Here is a 13,217-nt window from a genome sequence, read left to right as displayed (position 1 = left end):
GACTTTGCTGACTTCAGTAGACTAATTCTTTATTTACACTGCTATAAGCAAGAGCAAAGCCAGATTAGGGAAGTACCTCAAAACAACAGTGTTCAGATATGTATTTAATCTTTGTTAAACATCTGGAATAAAATGCACTATTCATTGCTCTTACCATTCTCTCTATAAATACATTGTGAAATGGCTTGTATTATTTTTTAACCTTTATAACATTAGTACTGAGGACGCATAGTCCCCATAGGTTACTCTCCTCATGTAACACTCCTTTGGTGTAAATCCAATCACTTTAAATGAGGTATAACTTGGTACCAGAGAAGACAGAATTGGCTAGTTTAGTGTGTGTATGTACAAACAATAAGAGAGCAGAACTGGCTGATAGATATACAAAGCTAAAATTTACCCCACCTGCTCCTCTGCCCAAGGCTGGCACAGAAGAGGAGCAAAACGTCCTCCTTTCCTGCCCTCAATATTCAGATCCATTAGACACACCCTCAAGTGTCTTATTTGTTCTCCATTTGTATTGGCCATTCCTTTCTAACAGGCCATTCTCCTCCACCCAAGACAAGCAGCTAGGCAAGCAACTAGTGCTATACCCTGGCTTGGAAGTTCCTATAAGTATGGGATTTTCCCCTGGGCATATTCTGTCTGAGCCGTTTTATGATGCAAAGGTCTTCCTGGAAAAAAGAACTGGCCCTACAAGGTCTGGATGCCTTGCTGAGAGACGAATACTAGTTAGCACATATAGTATCCAGTACTGGTGGGGAAAGGAAGAAGAAAGCAACCAAGCATTTTTAACTAACGCAACAAGCTGCACTCTGACTGCATTTTCCCCAAAATCCATTTGTTAACTGTGATTCAGTATGCGCCATTTGTGCTTTATGGGATGAAGAGCCCAAGCCAGTTTACTGGTGAAAGTAACAACTTTCTCATTAAAAGTTAATGGCAATGTTTTAATTAGTCCCAGGGTTCTGGTAGAAAGTTAAGTCCTTCCTTCAATAACCAGCAGTTACAGAGGCAGTAAGTGTTAATAACCTAATAGGAAGTAAACTAGGCAGGCGTACATTCCATCACCCAGAAAACTGATTTCATGTAGCTTTTTGAAGGACTGTTCACACTTTAAACCAAAAGTGGTTGTTCTTTAATACGGAGAGTTGGGCTGTTTGTAGCTCTTAATGCTGCAGCCCCATCATGTTGTTCCCCATTTCCTGCAGACCTGATGTTTAACATGCTCCCTGCTATACAATTTGAAGCTTAAAATGTCACCTGGTTTAGGAGTGGGGAGGTGAAGAAATTGAAACGGGAGCAGCAACCATTCTCAGGCTTATAGCAACTCTGCTCAGACACCAAAAGAATAAACATAAGAAACCACAAGAGATTTAAATTAAATAGGTTTGTTTCTGATATGAGCTTTTCAAGCCACAAATGGACTTTTATAAAGACAAAGAGTATGCATGGCCATTATGCAGGAATGGGAAAGGGCTGCATTGTATGAGTGTGACACCGGGAAGGACCTAGTGGCAACAGCAAAGAACAAAGTTTTGCCAAATGCTGGCCTAAAGGCCAACAGGAACAACCAGCTGCTTTTCATCTCTACGCAAAACGAGAGCAGCCAGTTGCATTGCCTGCCCTCCCCTATTTCTCTAGTCACCAAGGTTTTAGTTGGAGGAAACGTTCTCTTAAGCAGCACCCAGCGAATTGCAAGGAAAACCAAAGATGAGCTTTTTGAAATGTTTCTGTATCTTTAGGGATACAGTAACATTTAGGGATACTGTATCTTTAGGATAGGGAGTTGTCACTGATAAGTGACATGGCTTTCTGAACCTTGTTTTTCTATCCTAGCAAAAAAAGTAGACCGGCACTTCATTCCCTTAAGTAACTGCCCAGCTTAGAAGGTATCTTCCGCACTTTCCAGTTCCAGATTGCAGTCAAACAAAGAAATCTTGAGCTTTCGTCATGGGTAAGAAACAAGACTGGTTTTGGCAATCCAGTGATCCACTGCAGTTTTCTGGCCTCAGCACTGCTGTAACTGAGGGAGTTCTTGAAATGCAAATGAACATCAACCCAGTGCTAGGGTGTAGTAGCGAGAGCCCCTTTATTGTAGTTTTACTACAACAAGAAGAGATCTGGCAATATAAGTGTCAACTACACAGCATTGTGCTCTAGTGCTTTTTTCCCTGGCTTTGTTTAAAACAGTTGTAAGATAGGCTGATAACTGTAACTATTTTAAACCAAATCGTACAATGGATGAAGGCTTCTGAAGCCTGACTTACCGTATTGAGACTGAAGCTCAGTATCTATGGCTGTATTTTTAGGCAGCTGAGGAAGCAGGGAGTGTTACTTGTCCTATAAAGCACTTGGCATAGCAACAGGCTTTTCGGTGCCAGTCCTCTAAAATGGGGGTTCAAGATCGCTATCACTTGGTAGCCTCAATGCAGCTGAAAAGCTCTCCTGACAGTTCTTATCCAGACTCCACTTTGAGCAAAAGAGAAAAAGCAAGGGAGTGGGCATGTTGCAGAGGCAGAGGAAGAATATTCAGACATTCCTAAGGATTCAGCAGGATCCCTCTACCTCCCACTCCAAGACAACACCTAGTACCGTCAGTCCTACTGCCTGTGTTTACCTTATAACCAATTTACAGTAAAGCGAGAAGTTAGCACAAGATATTTTGACATGCCAGTAGTCCCATCAAAAACATTAGGGATCCCCTGCAGCTTTGTCCAGCCGTATTCACAAAAAACTTATGAAAATAACCACACGTTCTTTTGCATGAAACCATGCCTGCTGGCTGCCTGAACAGTGCTAGCAGTATTTCTAAAAAGCAGGTAACAGACCATGAATTTCAGTCCTACAACTAAATACAATTTTCACAATTAGACAGTCCTCCTGTACAGCTCTTTCTCTGTAGGTAATGATACATAAATCCACTATAGTTCATGTGCTGGGACTTTTTGTTTACCAGTTTATCCAGTTTCTAAGAACTAGCCCACCTGAAAACGTACATCACTCTTTTAAGGGCTCTTTGTGTTTACCCTTCTCTGCACATGCAGCATTTTGCTCTGCACACGTACCAGGAGGAACACAGTAGATGAGCTAGTGTTTTGAAAGATGAAGCATTTCAGGCTGCAGCCAAGATCTTTAAACTAGTAAGCTCTGTGAGAAGTGGCATAAGAAAACCTGGGATCATCCAGATTTGGGCCTCTTGGATTCTCCATGGCCAACTGAGAACCCTGTTACCTGCAGCCTCTCCCCTGCAAAGAAGACCCAGACCCTCTTCAGTATCCAGCCACTTGCTTCTACAAAATTCTAGTATCTTTAGTATCTCAAAGACCCTGTGTCTCTCTCTTTTAGGTCTGTTGTAACAGACAGGGAGGCTCCCAAACAGTATATTCACAGATGCACACAAACACACACACAATATACATATTAAGAACAGTCATTTCCATAGGAAACCAGGCTGAAATATGTGCAAGTCAGTCAATACGAAACCAGGCAATTTTCAAGACAGCTGTTAAAAGCTTGTTAAACATTTGCTAAACACTAGGAACGGGACTACGGGCTTCTAACCAAACTGCATGCCACAGCATCCCCACAGCAGCCTCCTGTGTACTCACAGCACGCAGGAGTTAATGTTACAGTATCACCACCAACAGCCCCAACAGAAATGAGACTTTCATCCATTGGTCTCTCAGCCTTAATTAATAGGACACTTTTCAATTAAACTTCAATGACATCTTTTGAAAACAAGTTTTACACCTACTATATTTCTTTTGGACAAAACAGTCTGCTCAGCTGTATTCCCAGCTGTATGTTTTGTTTCTCCCAGCCTGCTGGCAGCCACAGCCACTTAGAATGAGAGTAAGTTATGTCAACCGCTAGGATTTTCTACAGTACATATTACATCACCTTTCCTGAGAAACTTGTCTGAGCAGATCCTTTTTCTCGCTTTCTTCTTTCACAGTGTCCTTCGCATTCCTCTTTCAGTATTTGTTGTTCTCTCTGTGGAAGCTCAGTTGCTGGCGTTTTAAGGAAAGGTTACATAGCAAAAGGGTCACTAATGGCACCTTTTTCTCCCTATCCCATACTCCTAGAGAGAAAAATACAGCGTGTGGCACCTTTAGAGAAAGGTTTTCCTTCAGAAAAAACTACAGCATTCATTGCTGGTTTCAGAACAAGAAAAGTAATTTGGACCATAAATTACCTTGTCCATCTTAATTCTAACAGTGAAGAAGTAAGGAGGAGAAAGAGCAAAAGACAAACCAAAGACAGCAAATTATGCTCTGGTGCAAGTAGAAAGCCAGATCTCTGATTTTTACCCTCCTCCCTGATAGTTAGGTGACCGTGCCCCTGATCAAATTACTCTGTGCCTCTGCTTGCTTCTTTACAAGTCCTGGTACTTATGAAATAGCCTTGGAAGTCAACAGTCATAAGTCTTTCAAAATGTCCTCTAGATAAAATGTACCAATCGAAGTCTGGTCCAGAGGCAACTGAAGGGGCTGGGAGCCTGCCCAGTTCAGGGCCACAGACTTCAAAGCAGGCAATGTAAGAACTAAGTATGTTAACTCTGGGGCAGGGTTTGGAATAAGCTGGGAATGGAGCCTAGGGGAAAAAAAAAGATAAACATTTCCAACCTTAGGTGTATAAACTTGGATGGCTTGATATACTGGTGTAAACTCATGCACACACGTGTGTGAGCTGGCATGTGAGACAGCTGCTTGCCATTTGTTTATGTGGGCTCTTTTAAAGTCCCTCATTGCAGCAAGGCAGTGTGTGCAGTAGACTGACGTGGTCTCTTGTAGGGCATCAGCTCAAAGGCATGGTAAGGATGCCTATTTTGACTAAAGCTAAATGGCTGAACATGAGGTCGGGAGGCATCTTCTATTCAAATGCAGCTCCTTCTTCTAAACACAGTGGCTCCCACATGATCTTCTTGAGTAGTTTGAGTCCTTCTCTATAAACAATGGAAAACGAAATCTGATTCCCAGTCTAGGAAAGGAAACACAGCTAAATGAATGCTGCTAGCAAAAGCAAGCATATTATCTCCGCCTGTTTGAAAGCCCACTGAGGTTGAACAAAATCTTTTCATTAGCTGTAGCAGTCTTTATTACACTCCATTTGAATGATCTGTTTAGGATTAAGCATTTCTTGAAAAACACACCGCTTTTACTCCCGAAGCATTTTCCATTCCATGGGACTTGGTAATGCTTTAATTTAGCAAAATGCTGAACGATCTGTGTCATGTTCATGACACATGACATGAAGTGTAACTGAAGCACTTAACATGAAGTGTAACTGAAGCACCCTGTACCCTGCAGTAGTGCTCTCTGGACCTCTGTTTTTTAAGGGATCTGTGAAAAAGCAACAGAAAAAACACGAGCAAGCTATTTTGAGCAGGCTTAAATTTAGTAGAAGTAAGTCCACATCTTTACTGGAAAACTTTTTAAACAGCCAAAAAATGAAAGGGGGGGTGGGTGGGTGGGGGAAAGAGTTCAAAACCATTGTGTTTCAACAGCAAAATCCTCTAAAAATTAGCTTAAATCTTTTAGGATCAGCAGATCTGGGCAGATAACTAAAGCAATGGATAATGAAATAGCCAAGCACTGGGTACCCAGTTAATGTATCAGCACGCTCTTGATGGTATATAAATAATGCTAAAAGAACAGGAAATTCTTAAAGTAGAAGGTGATACTTCATTTACTGTTCAGCTGGGATTACTGCTTAGGAAGTCCCTAATGCACATTCATAATGAATACTAGCAGTGAGCACAGGCAGAAACTTGCCTGTTGCCCAAATGAGTATGACTAGTAATGAATGTTGCTCCTACTAATCTTTGTTAGAGCCTGAACTTCACTTCCAGAAAGGCAAGATTATTTGAGAGGTTCATTTTTCACACTTGATTGCAGAATCAGATACATGGAGCTCTTCCAGGAGCATTTTGGGCTTTGGTTTCTTCTGAGCAGAAAGAGCAACAAACAGTAACAAAGCCCAAAGCACCTGCTCCAAACTTGGTTCAAAAACCTGCCAGTTGTGTGTTTGGTTGAGAATTTTCCTTTTCTTTTCTGGAAGGTAGAAAAGAAAGAGGGGAGGGAGTGGGGGAAACTAGCCCCAAGTTGTATTCGTTCTTGTTCCAGTTGATCTGTTCAGGATTTTGACACTGGCCTCCGACAGACCAGATCAGGAAAGGCCTCAGTGTATGAGAAACAGCACTAAGGGATCGGATCGGAAGGGGACATGCAGAAGTAGTGGATGCAGTACAGGGTCCCTGGCATGGCCAGACCCCTCCTATGGTACAAAGTGACCGCCCCTGCCCCTTTTGACAGAAGCCATGCACAAGACCATATGAATACTTCCCCACCTTTCCTGTCTTAGGAGTCTCAGGTGAAGAGGCGGCTGTCTCATGCCAACCGATGGGGAAATGGTAGGCATGAGGTGTGTCTTCCAAAAGGTCTGAGTCAGGACTGCAATGCCCAAGCCAGATGTCAAAGTCAGGAGGCAGTCTCAATCCAGACTACCCTTTCCCCTTCCCGAAATGCCGAGGTTGCTGATTTTCCCACTCGCCTTTTCAGTTGCTAGGGATTTCTGTTAGAAAGGGACGATAGCAACTTAATTTCTAAAGCACCAAAAAATGCTGCAATGAGAGATTCGGGTAACGCTACTGAGGAGAAGCTGGAGTCGCACACAGAAGCCCCACACAGGACGGGCTGCGCTCACAGGTAAAACCAACTGGGTGAGTAACAGACTAGAAGCTGTGGCTTCTACAGAGAAAAGGCAGAGTCAGGACTAACAGGGAGATTAAACAGAAACGGCGTTTCTGACTATACTTTGCTCCCTCATCTTCCATTTTTACCCCTTCCTCTCCTCCCACTCCATCCCTTGTCTTCCCGTCCTTTTGCAAAAATCCAAAATGACACTAGTCATGTAACAACTACAGATCATTTGTCAGAGATTTATCTCCTCCCTCACTGTATGAGCTAATCGTTCCCAGCAAGCTTTCTGGGGTGATGAGTCAGTGGCACAAAGAACTGACAGATCAGATGTGGTATTTATTTTCTTCTGCTCATTTTAAGTATGGCAGTATCCCCCACCCACAAGCATGGAGGAAGGGGTAATCAAACGTACTGCGGCTGGGAGCTCGAAGGATAAAGTCCACAAAACCTGTAGCTTCCAGTAAAAGCCTTGTGGTTTTTGTATTCTTTTTTGGTACCAGGCATTGCTGGATGTTTACTCAGCAACACACTGTGTTAAAAGTTGCAACATCCATCTTTAAACATTAATTACCAAGGCATGATTGCTTCAAAAATCCACTGCCTGGGGCCAGGGCCTAGGAAGTGGAAAATGTAATTTCAGAAAGAGATGAGAACAAATGCTGAGCCTTTTAATTGCAGGTTAGTACAAATGACTAACAGTAAAGCAAAAATCGTTGGGATGTACTGAATGTCGAATTCAAAACCTAGCAGAGAGTTGCCTGGGGTTTTGGGTTTTTCCCCTGATCTTTGTAAAAGTCAGAGAAGCTGGTGAAGTTTGGAGAGGTACAGGAAGTACCTTTCTAAAAATTCAGTTGAAAGAAAGGAAGTAAGAAAAGGCTAAGTGATGCATGCAAAGTCAGGCAATAGTTGCAATAGTTGTTAGACAGTTACTGTGCTTAGCTGGAGTTTCGTGTCGGGATGAAGGCTGCAGTGATTTTCAGCATCTATCTCCACCTCCTTCAGTTCTACTGAAATCTACCTGGAATTACCAACAATATAACAATGGATCGGGCCTGTTTCATCACATGTGGCAACACAAGATTAAATGCTGCTATGACTCAACGTTGCCGCATCAGGTGTCCCAGCCCGAAGCCAATGGAACCATCGCAATAGCAATGGCATCTTCATCTCCACCCTTCTGGCCTTGCTGCTGCCAGTCTGGGGACAGCCCTGTGTGAGCACCTTGGCAGGGCACCAGAGGCACTTCTTTTCCCATGAGGGTGGAAAGCTTGTTCATTCTAGCCCCCCATCACCCCTCAGTGTTGGCCATGCCTGGGAGCACACAACTGATGGGAGGTGTAACTCAGGGTCTGGTGGGCCTGAGGCTGGTTTCTTGCGTGACCAATAAGAGAGACTGTAACAGCAGGGTCCGTGATGGTCCTAAAGTTGCAATTATGCACCAAAGCCCAGAGGCCAAAGAGACGCCAAACTGTGACACTCATCTTTTCCGGTGCTGTGTTCACCAGGAACCTCCAGCTGGGCTTCTGGGTGTGCTCAGCAGCACTTCTGACCTCACAGCACTGAACAGTGTGGTGCCTGCCTCTCCAGGATTGAGAAATGGCATGTCACTTCACTACCAGAAGGGCCTGATCCACTAGGTGTATCAAAAACCTGCCTAACCCATCATGTTTCACCCAGAGTAGCAGAGAGAAGAGGACGGTAGTGATGACAGTGCTTGTGTTCCACCTCCTGTCCCCACTTGCTTCTAACAGTTCTGTACTGAAAGCTTTTTCCCCGTGACCTGAGAGTTCTGGTTTCAACATGCTCCAAGAATGTTCTCTTGCTGGCTCAGTCTGCACCCTTCTGTTAAACGGGGAATAAACGACCTCCTTTACCTCACGGCCATTCTCACCAGGACTGTACGGCAGACCCTCACCCACAGGCCAGTTTTTGCAGGATGGCTTATGACCACACTGTTGAGAGTTTGCTCCCCGCTGAGCAGGCTGGCTGCGGCCATGCCACATACTGCTCAGCTCACATCTTCTCTCATGATGCTGTAGCTAACAGTCATTATTTTCTGTGCATGGGCTTGGTGGTTTGGGTTTTTTTCGGTTCCAAGTATGAAGAAAACTAAGAGGTGTATGCTGCAGGCCAGCAGAGCGGTGCTGCATCAAAAACATTACAGTGCCAGAAAAAAATTGTTGCGTGCTCTAGGAAAGCAATGGGTGAGGGCACAAATTATGCTATTGCCTAACCTGAACTAACACTGAAGAACTGTCCTTGTTGAAGTAAATACGTTTGGTGTCTTCCACATCTGTCTGTTGGAGCAAGCTCTGGAGTGAACTATGCAGTTGATGACTCAGGTTTCCCCTTGGGGATTATCAATGGATTTGTTCCAGAAGAGAGAGCTCAGACACTGACAGGTGTCTGACATACTGACCACGGGTAGGATGAATGACCAAGAAACCCATTCCTGGAGCAAAACAGGAGTATGCCAAGCTACTACTTCTAAGCAATAGCTCTTCTACTTTGGTGGGGCCCATGAAGTTCAGGAAAGGTACCTCTGCTGAGCTCACTCTACTCAGACAAAGCACCAAGCAGAATATCAAACTCAAGTGAAACACAGTGCTATACAGCAGCCCTCAGCAGGTGTGGTCAAATAAGTAAAAACATCATTGATTTTCTCACCATTTCACACTCTCTCTCACATTTCCAAGTAAGCCAGGTGAGTGCTGCATTTGTAGGGTGATGCCTGGAAGTCTGCATGAGAACACTGGGGCCTGCACTGTCTCCCGTCCTCCTCTCCTTTGCCAGTGATCAGTTTCAGGTCTGTTTTATTACAGGTACGACCAGGAGACTGAGATGAGTCTCCAATGCCTCTGCCCTCTTGAATGTCAATGTTGCACTATGGAAACCCAGCTGCCACTGTGTTTTCCTGACCGCCTCTGAGATGATTGTCAAGGACAGAAAATATTAATTAAATTTTAATTAATAAATTGAATACTGTGGGGTTAATTATAGCTATTTACAGGGAGTGTATGGGATTTGGAGGGCCTACCTTCTGGTGTTTTTGCACAAAGTGTTGCCTCTTCCTCTAAGCTCTAATTAGCTGGCTTTTTTTTTTTTTAATAGCCAGTCTCCAAATGATTGCTCAGTAGCTCCCATTTTGTTCTTCATCAGCAGTTCTCCAGCACAGCTGCTACAGAAGGGAAGCAGCCCTGCAGTTTGCCTTACAGGGAGCAGGTGATAAAGAATCTATCAGAAGTGGTAAAAAAAAAAAAAAAAAATCAAGAGGCCCAGCCCCTAACATTGTCTAGCAAGGGGACTATATAAGAAACAAAGGTCACAGGCAGGAGTAAGAGGGAATAGCAACATCTGAGGCTGCTGTAAGGTAAAAAATTTTCTCTCTGTATGCAGCCCTCTTGCATGTTCTGCCTTCCTGCATATGCATAATGCCAAGAGTCATCAACAGCAGGCAAGCACCTGGGAAAAAGCAGGCTGTTCCAGCACAAAGTCAACTGCACAACTTGGAATAATTTCTCCTCTACTCCTTATTTTCAACCTACATGTTTCCTCCTTAGAGGTAAAACCTTTTTAAAATTTAAATGGACTTAATTATCTGTATTTTAAAACCAGTTACTTTTAGCTGTTCAGGGTATAGCTATAAAGAACAAGGGTCCTTTCAGGACACTGTTAAACTAAAGCCACACAGTAAACATACTGTGCCCAGATACCAGAGGAGTTTATTCCAGCCTGCTTTTCAATTTCATGCCACTAGATGCAAATAATGCCTAAGAACCAGCACAGAAGAGAGCTTTAGGAGGTTTGGGGGTTATTTTGGATGTTGTTTTGTTGGGGTTTTTTTGCAGAAGTGATAAACACGATCAGCAGGCAGCCCACTGCTTTCCCTAGAGTATCTCCTTCTGCTAGCTAGTGTTTGCGGCTGAATGGCTGTCAGAGAAGGAGCGGAGGGCAGCGGCTGGAGGATGAGGACTGGCAGCGGCACCACAGCCAGCAGTTGGCCTGGTGCCTACCTTCCCCTTCCCACCGCAGCAGCTGGCTCTGCATAGCAGGCACAAGGAGCCTGGTTTTGGCTCCTGCTGAGGTGAGATGGGCTGAAAAAATGAGGGGAAAAAAGATTTTTTTTCTTTTTGTGACCAAAAGCAGCAGTGCTAGTAAGGGAAAATGGGATTTCTGAGGTTGGAAAACCATTGCCTAAATTGAGAAAGCTATCTTCAGTCTCAAGAAAGGAAATAACAGCCAGAATCACTCTTGCAGAAAAGCCTAACTTGTCTGGCTCCTCAAGCCTGCTTGAAAATTTTATCTGCTCTCCACTGCAGCAAAACTGTCACTGCCCAGGGGTGCTGAGCTGAGGGCTTTCCAGCACCAAGGTGTCTCCTCACCCCACACTTTGGATGAAAGCCTGGGATCACAGTACCAAAACCCTGCTCCACGTCTACCTTCCACAGCCACAGAGATTCCCCTAAAACAGAGGGGATAAAGCACCATCTTTTCTTTTAGTGTTTAGAATTGCGAGAAGTGCTTGCCCACACGTGCGATATAACTCTTGCACCAATACACGCACATATACTAGCGGAGCAGGTGTGCTCCCACAGCACTAGCAGCTGCTGCAAGACATCCTTTAAATAAAAAAACATCCTGAACGGTGCCGTCAGACGGGCTTTTACAGCAAAACTAACTCTGCAACGAGGAGGTAAAGATGATGCTGCTCCTCCCGAGGCTCAATTGCTTATTCGAGTCGCAAGATCGCAGTCACACCTGTGATGGCTGCCCACCCCCACTCCCACCACCCCCCCGCCGGCCACCCGCGAGCCCGGAGCCGCGCTGGGGCCGGGCAGGGCGAGGGGCCGGCGGGCTCGGGCTGCCGCTGCCGCCTTCTGGACACAGGCGCAAGCGTTAGCCACCTTCCCCTTGGGGTGGGAGAACAAACACTAAGGCAAGTGTCTTCATTTCACTCCCCAGTCCTGCTTTTTGGGGTTGGCTTTTTTCCCCTCCCCCTTTTTAATCCACCCCCGTGCGGCACACAACGCGGGGGGGGCAGCTCCAGCCGGGTGGCGGCGGCAGCAGCCCGCATGGCTGCCCAGTGCATCCCGCCTTCCGTGGAAAATATGTAATGCAAGCTCGGAAAAATGCAGCCCTTTAGCATTTCCTCTTCTCCCAGCATCTCTGAGAAACAGCCGAGTATGGGAGAAGTAGAAACAAGACAGTGGCGCTCGTCTTCGGAGACATCTGCATTTCAGAGCAGGGGCGTGCAACGGCACCCTGGTTAACGCTGGTGGCACCGGCTCAGGGGCTCACAGAATAATTCCAGCGAGGATTAGCCAGTGGAAAGGGGTTTGGCTGGTCTTGTTGTCCGATTAGCTTTAATGACCATGTGTGAATGCAGACATCATGAAATCTTGCCATTTATGTCAATGGCAGTTGTGTTCTCAAAGGGAATTGTCCTCTTTAACATCCAAACCACAAACTGTTGAGCATGGTTACACCACAGGCATTACTGAGAGCAAGGCTAAGGTTAGAGAGGACGCTTCATCCTAAAAGAATCCAAAATTATATCTCCTGCAGACAGTAGCTGAAGTTCTACCTATTTCTTATAGCTGCAGAGTAGGACCTGACCACTGTCTTCCAAGTGGCAAACAGGATGCATATACTCAACACAGCCTCAAAACCGGCTTGCAAAATAAGCTTGGGAACAACTTTTAGTGCAGAGAAGATGTCTCCAAGGAATGGTTTAAAGACCACAATTAGAAGCGGCAGACCAGAAAAAGCTGTGAGGTTGGAAGGAAATGTCTGAATTAGTAGAAAGCAAAAAGGAGCCAGAAAGAAGAGCTATGGGGACAATGCAGAAGGCAGGCAGCAATGAAAAGCTGCAGAGTGCAACGCTGCATGGCTCCTCACTGATGACTTATTCTTTTGCCCTGAACTAAGAAGGAGATTAAGAAAAGTTGAGTTTGAGGCCGTCAAAAGCTTGCAGCAGCTGCAAGCATGCAGCATCTAAAACAAAGGGCCTCAATTTAATGGCAGCTTTTTTAGGGATTGCAGTACATGAGATGGTGGCAACAGGTCATACAAAGTGTACAGGTAATCAAATGCGGTCCACGAGGGGAACTCAAATGATCTAAGTATTACACAAATGTTGCTGTGCTTCTGTGCTGCAAATGATACTTGTTTCCATTTCAGAGAGCCAGCGCAGCAATGACGTGGAGTCAGGCTGGAGGACCATAAGGCAAACATACAGCAATGGTAGGGCAATATACTTATTTCAGAAACATAAGGTACTTGAAATATTTTTTTATTACACTTATTTTAAATGTGTCAAGCCTTCCTTTAATACACATCTAGCTTAATGATAAGTACCAACCTGTGTGGTGATTAAAGCCACATTACAGCTTTGATATTACCATGTTGCTATTACGGAACCCAGTTTCAGATGCTGCCCCATCTAGGTTGTTGGGTTTTACAGTTAAGACTCCATTTGAGTTTAGTTGCTGTATAGCTGGCCCAAATGTATGC

General features: G+C 44.7%; 1 protein-coding gene across 7 annotated transcripts in view; it reads right to left on the bottom strand.

The window, feature by feature from the left end:
• LOC121086128 (cytochrome c oxidase assembly factor 1 homolog) overlaps positions 1 to 13,217 on the bottom strand; it is a 53,796-nt gene that overhangs the window by 21,839 nt on the left and 18,740 nt on the right. For 2 of the 7 annotated variants that reach the window (XM_040589387.1, XM_040589393.1), the window contains exon 1: positions 2,271 to 2,473. The exons of the other annotated variants lie outside the window; for them this stretch is intronic. The gene's annotated coding sequence lies outside the window, so the exon portion shown is untranslated. Of the gene's footprint in view, positions 1 to 2,270; positions 2,474 to 13,217 lie in introns of those variants that run through there. 7 annotated transcript variants of the gene reach the window in all.

This window comes from Falco naumanni, chromosome 4, assembly GCF_017639655.2.
Source record: "Falco naumanni isolate bFalNau1 chromosome 4, bFalNau1.pat, whole genome shotgun sequence".
Classification (NCBI taxonomy): Eukaryota; Metazoa; Chordata; class Aves; order Falconiformes; family Falconidae; genus Falco; species Falco naumanni.
This window is presented reverse-complemented; position numbering and strand designations above follow the sequence as displayed.